Below are 12,413 nucleotides of genomic sequence, written 5' to 3' on the forward strand. Positions count from 1 at the left end.
AAAATATTGCATGATAATTATAAGAATCAATTAGATTAGGTTAGAAAGGATTGGGAAGAGAGACTGGATAAGCAATTCACAAAAAAAAAAAAAAAAACAAAGGGAGGATATATGTATGTCTCCCAAATATGCAACAAAATCTAGATTTAGGATTTTTGCCTGGAAATGTTTTACATAGATATTTTTATACCCCAAGTAGACACCAGACAATTTTTCCTCAGGCAGACATCAAATGTTGGAGGTGTGAAGGGAAAGACAGAGGTAGCTGGGAACATATTTTCTGGGAGTATGGTGAGTTGACGAACTTTAAGTATTTTCTGCAGGAAGCACTATTGGAGATGCTGGTGGGCAGATTGGTCTGACAAGGGAGATGATTTTTCTGAGCTATGATGAAGAATTGGAATTACCTAGACATGGTAAGGCCTTGCTGTATCTAACAATGGTGGCTGCCAAAAAAGCAAACTACATAGGAAAAAATGGGAATTGTGGGAACAATACATAAAAGGGAGGAATGAGGTTTAAAAGGTTGCAGGACTTAAATGAGCTATGTAATGTATGAGTGAGAAAAATTGGGTAGATTATAAGTGATGTATGATATTTGTACCTGGGAGTGTGTCAGTATGGTTTGTGATGTAAAATGCTTGCAACTAGGATTGTGTCAGTGTGGTTTGTTTTCATTTATATAACTATATGATTGCCTATGTAGTAAGTGATGGTTTAATAAAGATGTTGCTTGTTAAAAAAAGACAGGAATTGAATAAATTATGTAATATTGCTTAGGTTATATGATATATAGCAATATATGTGAAGTATAATATTAATGTTAATATAATTTGATTGCTTTTATATGACTGTAACTTTGCATGTGTTACAAGTAATAATTCAATCAAAGTGTTTAAAAAAAAATAATAGCAAATAAAGTGATAGATGTCAAATGTAAGTGATCATTCTGCTGAGCACTGCACCTAATTATTTTATGCTTTGCACCAGGTTCTTCTGTCAGCAGTGTGGTAGGTATGATGGCCCTGTCTGTGACACAAGTAAGTGACCAGATGCATGTTGACATGTCCTTACCAGTGCTGGTCAGAATGCTATTGCACATGTAATCCTGGTGTAAAGGGGTTGCTTGCTACATGTTAACAGCTTTAAATTCATAGACTCATCTTAGTCCCAGAACTAAACTAAACATACATATACTAAGTCTATGACCACTGTTTGTTGAAGTATTTCCTTTTCTCCTAGGATTGGTGATCTCAGGAGCCCCTGCTTCACCTTTCTAATCAATGCCCTAACACTGCTCCTGCTCCTAACCCCAACCCCATACCTTACCTTAGAAAAATCCTTTCCTTAACACAAAACATTCAGACACATACCACATACACCATCACACATGCACAACACTAAATCTATCCCATTACCTAGCCCTTACTCTAACCCTAACATTCAAGCACACACACACACACACACACACACACACACACACACACACACACACACACACACACACACACACGCGCACACACGCACACACACACACACACGCACACACGCACACACACACACACACACACACACACACACACACACACACATACACACACACACACACACACACACATACACACACACACACACACACACACACACACACACACACACACACACACACACACACACACACACACACACACACTTTCAAACATAATGCTGAACTTTTCCCACACTTACTTACCCAACCATGGTCCATCTGACATCATTCAATAACTCCAGCACCAAACAAAATGTGCACTAGATAAAACAGACTTTCGACAAATTTCCCATGTAATGAACTCATTTAACAAAGTGATTATTTGACCATATGAAGATAATACATAAATATATATATGGATCTACTTTGATCCAGTAAATTTACGTTTCATCGAAATGTAAATATGCTATCTCACTTTCGCAAAAGTGCATTTTTTCAAAAATGCACTTTAGTGTAAAAAAATAAATAAAACTAAACCAAAAAAAAAAGAAAAAATACACTAAACACTATTATGCAGGGGGGCAAGACCCCCTTCAGCCCCCCACACTCTCCTACTTTAATATTCTCACTCCAAGATCGCACTACAGTGGGGAAAAGGGAATATTCCCTTATCCCCACTTTACCACGATCTCAGCAATAGTTTGCTTAATTGTACATCAACACTAAATATAGATGTACAACTAAGGTTGCATGCAAACTGCATGTTTTTATTTCTTTTCTGTATTTTTTTTTTTAATTTTTATTTTTACACAAAACTGCATTTGTGAAAAAATGCACTTACATGAAAGTGAAGTCGCAAATTTACGTTTCGATGAAACATAAATTCACTGGATCACATTTTCTATCTTAACACCATGGTCACTTTTTATGTGTACATATAACAATAATTTCAGAATACACTGTATTAGTATAATGGCTAAAAATCTGCTGTGTTACATTGTAATTCATATGTATATCACACATGGACACTGTTACATCATTCCATAAAATGAGTGCTCATGGTGCATTGAGACTGGAGATTGCTGCAAATACCCTAATCAAATCTAGAGTACCCCATTCATTACTCTAAAACTTGACATATTGTCTGACTCAATGGCTTACCAGGATGGAGCTATGAATGTGACCCAGGTAACCCAAATTTGATTTGTTACTCAGGCTCTGAAGGAGCTGGACAGAGAGCTGAGAGGTTTGCATTAGTCTGCCTGTCTCAGGGGAAGGGACTGGGTTGAGTCACTGTAGTAAGAATCTCTGTGTTCAACATCTTTGTATCATGCACAGTAAGGGTTAAAATGTGAAAATGCATTGCGTGCAAAGAAATAAGCTAAAATAGGTTGTTTTTCTTGTAAAGAATTTGCTGACCAAAGAGGAATGCACAGATGCTACCATCTACCAGGCACAAGCTAATCTTGTGTCTGACCTCTGACCATCTACCAGGCACAAGCTTATCTGGTGTCTGACCTCTGACCATCTAAGGCTCCAGTAGGTGAATTTATAGCCTTGACTGAAATTCCTTGTCTAGTAACCAGCTGCTGTGTATGTGAAGAAGAGGGTATAAAAACCCAAGTAAAGTGTACAGAAATTAGACTGCTGACATACCATGTACATTGTAGCATGTCTCCATGCATGTAAAATAAACCTTTTTTGCTTACTTTTATCTGCGTGATTCTTCCAGTATATGTTAAGAGTATTAAAATCTTTTGACATTTCTGGTGCCCAAGACCGTGGGGCCACCTCTTCACGGTACGAATCGCATAAGAGGGACTGAAAAACCTGTACAGGAAAGGGAGAACGAATCTCAGGCTCCCTTGAACGGAAAGACCTCCGACAAAAAAAGTCGTAAGTAGAGGCCAGTCACTCTTAGATTCGATCCGTGGGACGGTGACGAACGGGGCGGAAGAACCACAGAAAGGTAAGCGTAATGTTTTTTTTCCCTCTTTTTGTACTGTTCTCTTTTTTAAAGAACAAAGGGACTAGTCATAAAGGAATTTCTTTTGTTTAAATTTTACAAAAGACTGGTAGAGATCTCAGGAAAAGGAAACAGTTTTTCTTTTAAATAAGAAAAATGAGAAACAGTTTTTCTTTTAAATAAGAAAAATGGGAAACAGTTTTTCTTTTAAATAAGAAAAACGGGAATAGGAAGCAGTTGTTGTGCTAGTAAGAGCTGCTTAAATAAAAGGACTGAAGATGAGGAATATATGTTTAAATTACATCCAAGAAGAAAAAAAAAAACTTAAAATACATAAAAAATGAAAGACAAATTATGGATTTAGTGGTAACTTAAATAGATCAGAATGTCAAAATTTGGTGAGAGATCTGCATAGGGACGCAGGAGGCAAAGTTAAAAATCCAGTAAAGGTGGGATTCCCTCAAGCACAGAAATGGTTAAAAGAAGCTAATAAGAGGCATAGGGAACAATTTTTGAATAAGGAAAGTGGTGGCTCGAGTGCAAAAAGGTGCATTTTTTGTCCATAAAGAAGATGACGAGACATCTGTTGTCTGTCGTAAACCGACAGCCCCACCCTTGTATCCAGAAGTCCCTAAAGAAATGGTCGGTCCACCCCAGTATCAAAAAGAAAGAAGCAGAAAATCAAGAAAAGGTGTCCTCCGGAGTTTTACAGGAGGCAGAAAAGCAGGGAAAAATACCCTCTGTAGTTTTACAAAAACAAGCAGAGGAGACTCTGGAACAACGTAACCGTAGTATAGACAAATCAGAGTAAAAACAAAAAGAAGCTAAAGTACATACCCTGTCCACAGACTCATATCCCCTTACATGCAGAAAAATATCTTGAGGAAAAGAAAAGAAAACAGGCTCAAACCTTTACGGTGAGCGCGGATGAAACACTTATGTTAATGTAAGCTCCGTCCAACAGAGGTAGAGGAAGGGGACGGGGTAGAGGCAGAGGGAGAGGGAATGTAGGACATTTTGAAGATTACAAAGGCAGACAAAAGAGGGGGAAATGTTTTAAATGCAGTAAGAAGGGGCATTTCGCAAGAGATTGCCGGAATCCCGGAAAATCCGCTGCTGCTCCAGATCATGGTTCAGCATGACTATATGATGGCAGCACGGACAAACCGGACCCAGGTGCTAAGGTCGACTGGCAAGAGTCAGTAATACAGAATGAGGATGATTTTGAGGATGTGAATAAAGAAGGTAAAAGGGAATGTGCAGGATGGGAACATGAGATAACTGATTTTTCAGAAAAAGGTAAATATCAGGTTGTTAGCCTGACAGCTCTAGCTACGACTATGCAGTTAGAAGTGCAACTGGTAATCATATTACAGGTTGAAGGGAGGGACATAGAATTTCTATGTGACTCAGGGGTTTCTACGACCTTATTGAAACACACTGCAGTGCCATCCAATGTGACTAATGATGACTATGTATTAGTCAAAGCGGCCGACGGCCGCATTTATAAGGAACCTTTGTCTAAACCTTTATGGTTTATGGACCCTGAAACTAATCAAACTATTAGATTTCGGGTGATTGTCTCTCGGATTTGCCCTGTTAACTTATTAGGAAGGGATTTGATGCATGTTTTTAAAATAGCAGCAGTATCAACTGCATCAGGAATCTTGGCTAAGCGTATGAAAATCCAGGATGAAATGTTGCAGGTAGGGCAAGGGGATTTACATTACTGGTATAGTAATGATCTTATTGAAACAGGACCACAAAGCATGGCCAGTGAGTTAACTAACCTAGCTTTGAGCAAATATAGTATGGCTATTCAGTTACCAGAGGCTGCCAAACAACTACACTGTACAATGTATTACAGGAAAAATGTGGGACCTGATCCCAAGTATGAGAAACAATTTTTTAAACATAAGGTGACCAGGATCCTATTACAAAATTTTTATTGGGACAGGGCAGAAAACTCCGCAGTTACTTGTAGTCTCACAAGAGACATGCAACAGCTTTTTCAAAATGCTTCAATCCCACATGTATCTGTGACTAGGGAAGAACAAACGGCATGGTATATAGTTGGGAAAAAGGTTACCAATTGGTCGAAAATGACACCGGGACAGCTGGCAGGTAAGGGGGTTCAGGTACAGAAGTTAAATTGGGTAACCCAGGTCAGACCAATGGTACATCTTCGAAAAGATCAGTTAACACCGACAGGAGGCATGCCATCCTGACTATGCTTTCTGACCCCACAAAAAGAATTGAAACTACAGTCAGTACCAAAATCCTTATGGTCCTAGGGCAGCACGACATTGGGCTAATGAAAACAGCATGACAGGTTAAAATAACTCCAAAATCCAATTTTAGACCTCATAAGCGTCAGTATCCATTAAGTAAAAAGGCAGAAAAAGGCATTTTTCACGGCTCTACTGAGAGCTGGGGTTTTAATTCCATGTACAGATTCACCGTGTAACACACCCTTGTTCCCAGTAAGGAAACCGGATGGGACCTGGAGAATGGTACAGGATCTGCAGGCTGTGAATGCTGCTGTAGTGCCAAGAGCTCCTATGGTCCCAGATCCATCTGTTTTGTTAAATGATATCCTTCCCACAGATAAGTATTTTTCTGTCATTGATATTAGTAACGCATTCTTTTCCATTCCTCTACAGGAAAATAGTAGGTTTTGGTTCGCCTTTACGTTTATGAGCAAGCGGTACACATATACACCACTGCCGCAGGGATATTGTGAAAGTCCTACAATCTTTTCACAAGAAATGTCGACAAACCTGGCACAGTTTCAACCAGAGCATGGCTGTCATCTACTATTGTACGTGGACGACATCTTACTGGCTGCACCCACAAAGGCTGTCTGTGAGTCTAAAACTATTCGGTTATTGCATTTTGTGGCGAAAGAGGGACATAAGGTAAATAAATCTAAATTACAATTTTGTAAAACTGAAGTACGGTATCTAGGCTATACCATTTCAATTGCTGGTAGACAACTAGATAACTGTAGAAAATAAGCTATTTTACAGGCACCAATGCCCAGCACAAAAAAAGAAATTATGTCATTTTTAGGAATAACAAATTTTTGTCGTAGTTGAATTCCCAACTATGCAGAGGAAGTAAGTTCACTTTCGGAACTTATTTTCGCACTTCCCATGGCAGCACATGACACGCTAAAATGGATGAATAAGGCAATACAGGCATTTACTAGGGTAAAACAATTGATAGCAGGATCTGCAACCCTTAGCTTCCCTGACTATACAAAACCCTTTGTTCAGACAGTAAATTGTAAGCAGGGCTTTATGACATCGGTTCTGTTGCAAACTTATGGGGATAAGTTGAGACCATTAGCTTTTTATTCCAGTAAACTGGACACAGTGGCACAATCTTTGCCACACTGTGTACAAGCAGTAGTCGCAGCCACACTGGCTGTGCAAGCGTCTGCAACCCTAGTTTTGTTTCATGACCTTACCTTACGAGTACCGCACTCTGTCACGGTAATACTACTACAGGATAAAGTTACCTTTCTCTCTCCCAGCAGACACTTATCCTGCATGACAATGTTACTATCACAACCACACATGACTACTGAGCGATGCACCACTCTTAATCCAGCCACGCTGTTACCTACAGCTGACGATGGTGCCCCTCACGTGTGTTTAGATTTAATACACTCTAATGTCTTACCCAGACCAGACCTTAAGGACTAACCTTTGGCAAATTCAGATTGGACCCTGTTTGTAGATGGGTCAGCACGTAAGAATGAGGCAGGTATTACACAAGTGGGTTATGCAGTCACAACTGAGACTAAGGTACTAGAGGCAAAACCCCTCCCCAGGAACCTGTCCACACAGGCGGCTAAATTGATTGCTTTGTCCAGAGCATGCACCATTTCCAAGGATAAGGCAGTTACTATCTACACAGATAGTCAGTATGCTTTTTCCACGGTCCATGTCTTTGCACAGCAATGGAAAAATAGGGGAATGGTTACAGCCTCAGGAAAGGAAATAACCCACAAGGATTTAATCCTTAGCCTCTTACAAGCTGTCCAACTGCCACGGGGACTGGCCATCTGTAAGTGCGCAGCGCACACGAATGCCAAGGATCTGGTATCACTTGGAAATGCACTGGCTGACAAAACTGCTAAAAGTGTAGCCTTAACCTCTACCTTTGCACTCGAGTCCACACAGAAGGAACTTCACCCTACAGATAAATTTGATCTACAAACTTTACAGGTAATGCAGGAACTTAGTACAGTTCAGGAAAAACAGCGATGGATTAAATATGGGGCTATTCAAAAGCAGGGAGTTTTTGTAGGTCCAAATGATAAATATGTCTTGCCAACAAACCTTTTTAGGTATGCCTCATTAGTGATGCATGGCCCATCTCATCTGGGCCCTGCTGCTATGGTTCACATAATCCAGCAAATTTTCTGAACCAAGGGCTTTATAGCATATGCTAAACAATTTTGTTTATCGTGCCTGCTTTGTGCACGATACCATGGTGGTGGGGTGCGGATCACCCCAGCAGCTTTCCCGCTGCCTCCGTATCCATTTCACACAATCTGTATGGATTTTATTGAACTAACTCCTGTTCAACAAAAGCGATTTGTGTTAGTCATTATTGATGCTTTTACAAAATGGGTAGAAGCTTTTGTAGCACACCCAGAGGCACTGTCGGTAGCCAAGGCCCTTACAAAGAACATTATCCCTCATTTTGGGCTACCTACACGCATCTATTCTGATAATGGTACACATTTCGTAAACCAAGTCATTCAAAAGCTGGCTGCCGTTTTTCAGATCGAGTTAAAACACCATTGTGCCTACCACCCACAGTCAGCAGGGTTGGTTGAACGCCATAATGGCATTCTCAAAGGCAAGTTACGTAAACTCATGGCCGAGACACATCAGTCTTGGATAAACTGCTTACCTCTGGCACTCCTGTCCATGCGTACCACTCCCACCTCAAAAGGGGTCACACCATTTGAACTACTATACGGGAGACCTTATTACGTCCCACAGTGGCAAAATCTTTTGCCTGCGGAACGTGAGGGGAGGTGAAGAGATAGCAGATTACATGAGGAAAATGCTGACAAAAACTAACACTTCTCTAACGAATGATTATTTTTCAGATCAGAAGAACAACAGGATCCTGGAAGTAAAATCAGGGGAGTGGGTGTGGATTAAAATTGTCAAGAGGAAGATGTGGGCCTCACCAAAGTGGGAAGGTCCATACCAGGTTTTGATTTCAACACCTACAGCAGTTCGAATAAAGGAAAGAAGCTCGTGGATTCATCTGACACATTGCAAATTAGTGAAACAGTTTGAACTGCACAAATATTTGGGTTCCCCTGAGGAACACTGATTAGTAGCAATCTTGTTTTGTATAAATATCTGACTATTGTGGCAATGCAAAAAAATACCAGAAGGGAGCAGCCTTTCCCACCAAAGCATTCCAAAATAATTTTGTTGTTAATAAGTGTGATTGTTACTTTTCTGTTTTGGCCGTTTTTATTTTCAAACAAGACTAGCCAAGTAAAGAGAGACAAAAATACGGCCTGGCATCCACCTTTTAATACATACCAAGCTATTAAGTATGCATATGCTCTATCTTTTAATGTTTCAAATTGTTGGATATGCACAGCTATTCCTACTGTACATGGTGGTCTAATGTTAGGTACAGTCCCTTTGGGAGCAAATGATACATGGACTAGTTTACTATTTGAAACTTCAGAGGTAGCCTTAAAGGACAAAATAGCATTACCCCTCATGGGTCGCCAGAATGGAACTGTATGCTTCCAAAGAGGGGGCAAAATTAAGGTTGGATGGAGTCAGTGTAATGTAACCATAATTCATAACTGTACAATAGATGGGCACTGTGCAACGAGTTTCAAGCCCATAAAAGTGCTTATAAACAGTACAGGGCTTATTAATGACACAAGTTTTTTTGAAAAAATGTTATCTGTATATGATCTGTTGTTTAAAGGGCTGCAAGATAAAGGAAATCATTCTGTTCCAGTCAATATTACACTTAAAGTAAATGATTGTTATTTTATCTGTGGTAGAAAAGCATACAAATGGTTACCAAGGAATTGGTCAGGCAGTTGCTTTTTGGGTTATTTAGCACCAGCTATAAGACATACATTTTCTCTTCCCCAAGGTAAAATACGAAATGTACGTGCTGTTAATAAACCTGTTAATCCAGTAGGTAATGTTGATGCATCCTGGATCTATCACCATGATTTGGCCCACAGTAGCAGCAAGGGGCTGTCACACATGGACTTGGGCGATGATGTTATTTCCTGGGCTGGTATTCTTCCAGAGTATGGGACAGTAAAATCCATTTGGGAGCTCAGAAAACTGTCAAAACTGTTAGAAACTCTAAGCAATGCAACTTTTTCTGCGCTAGAATTGGTGACGGACGAGTTAACTGCAATGAGGACTGTAGTGTTGCAGAATCATATGGCGCTCGATTTCACCCTAGCAGAGAAAGGAGGTACTTGTGCTCTTATCCAGGAGGAGTGTTGTTCGTTCATACCGGACCACGAACATGACATTGACAGCCACCTAGAGATCCTACAACAAGTTTCTGAACTTACAAAACCAGGACAGAATCCATTAACTGACTTTTTCCAAAATTGGTTTGGAAATTGGGGAACAGTACTTATGAATGTCTTAATTGCTATATGTGTTGGTGCCATTATATTCCTACTGTTGGGTTGTTGCTGCATTCCTTGCATCCAAATGATAATATCAAATGTATTGTCTGCTAATGCAACTAAAGCTTATTATTCTGAATATACAGAACATGAGTCATGCGAAAAACTGTATGATTAAAATATATTACTGATGATACAAAGTGTTGTTAGGGGGAAAATGTAGTAAGAATCTCTGTGTTCAACATCTTTGTATCATGCACAGTAAGGGTTAAAATGTGAAACTGCATTGCATGCAAAGAAATAAGCTAAAATAGGTTGTTTTTCTTGTAAAGAATTTGCTGACCAAAGAGGAATGCACAGATGCTACCATCTACCAGGCACAAGCTAATCTTGTGTCTGACCTCTGACCATCTACCAGGCACAAGCTTATCTGGTGTCTGACCTCTGACCATCTAAGGCTCCAGTAGGTGAATTTATAGCCTTGACTGAAATTCCTTATCTAGTAACCAGCTGCTGTGTATGTGAAGAAGAGGGTATAAAAACCCATGTAAAGTGTACAGAAATTAGACTGCTGACATACCATGTGCGTTGTAGCATGTCTCCATGCATGTAAAATAAACCTTTTTTGCTTACTTTTATCTGCGTGATTCTTCCAGTATATGTTAAGAGAATTAAAATCTTTTGACAGTCACTTGTCCAGGCACAACTCCATGATTAAACCACTGGTGTAGACAAGGTCATATGTGTGTGCTGTCTGTAAGGGGGCAGGGCATTAGTTGAGTCTCACATAGATGTGTGGGCAATTATACCACAAACCTACTGCATGCCTTCCCCTTGGATGCTATAAACATGCAGGGGAGATGGGAAATGTGGGTAGGAGTGAGAAAATTTCATTCTGTGGGATACTTGCTGGGAGCAAATGTCTGGAGACAGCTCCCTCTTAGTTAGAAAAGAATGGACCAAATACATCACAGATGGCTGTTAGTTGGCAGGCACTGAAGACAAAAGAATAAATAAAGGTGGAGTACTGCAGTGTACAACTTTTTTGAAATTCTGCTGTATGTCTTCCTGATCTCAGTTCTCTGAAATCATAGGTCTCAGAATGGTACTAGATTTACTGGCTGTACTGCAAGTTAAGAGCTATGTGAGCCATATTTTCACTTTTACTCAGAATTTATCTCTTCCCGTTTGTTGCACAACCATGGAGTTAGTGTATATATATATATATATATATATATATATATATGGGTCTAGGACTATTTACTGAAAGCACATTTCACTGAAACACATTTGACTGTGCACAATTCACTGAAAGCTAAATTCAGTGAAACACATTTAACTGAAAGTTATATATGGCCTTTTCCTCACTGTAGTGTGACCATGGAGTTAGAATATATATTCAAGGTGGAGTGTGGGGTGTAGCCCCCCACCTATTTTAAATATTTTGAACTATATACATGGATACTTGTAATTTCAATAAATTACTCTTTTCTGAAATTAATATATATCCAAAATATGTGGAGGGCTATGCCCCCATTCCCCCCACTGTGGGAGGTGGTGCCCCCAACCCCTCGCTTACTATATATTCTAACTCCAAAGTCACACTACAGTGGGGAAAAGGCCATATATAACTTTCAGTGAAATGTGTTTCATTGATTTGTGCACAGTCATTTGAGTTTTAGTGAAATGTGCTTTCAGTGAATAGTCCTAGACCCATATATATATATATATATATATATATATATATATATATATATATATACACACACACACACACACACACACACACACACACACACACACACACACATACATATATAAATAAAGGGGGGTGAGGGGCTATGAGTTGCAATCTGTCTTCCACCCTCCCCTGCTAAAAACTCTTACACTGAGACATCGCCTGCAGTTTCAGTGAGCGAGTGCTTTCATGAGTTTGACTCTTAGTCTACTGTCCGACTTGAACTAATTGTATTCACAGGTTCATAGATTGTTACTAGGCTAACAACTCAGAGGGCCTTTCTAAGCCTAGCCAAGTTTTCCCAGGAGAATAATGTTGTCATGTATCGAAATTTGGCACTGAGGGCCAGGTATTTATAAACCACCTCACACAGCCACAGCTATAATCAAGCATTCTAAACTCTTATTTCTCTCATTCCCCTTTTTGATGTAATACCTCCCAAACAGTGCGCATATTATTTATTATTAACCTAGCACAGGGCTCCTGCTCTTTTGTCCAGCCTTTAGTGGACATTGCCAGCAAAGCATTCCTATCCTTCATCTAGTGAAGGAGAGTCACCAGAGACACTCAGATTTTCCTCTCC

The sequence above is a fragment of the Protopterus annectens genome, chromosome 7.part0, assembly GCF_019279795.1.
Source record: "Protopterus annectens isolate FY-2018-M chromosome 7.part0, PAN1.0, whole genome shotgun sequence".
NCBI lineage: Eukaryota > Metazoa > Chordata > Ceratodontiformes > Protopteridae > Protopterus > Protopterus annectens.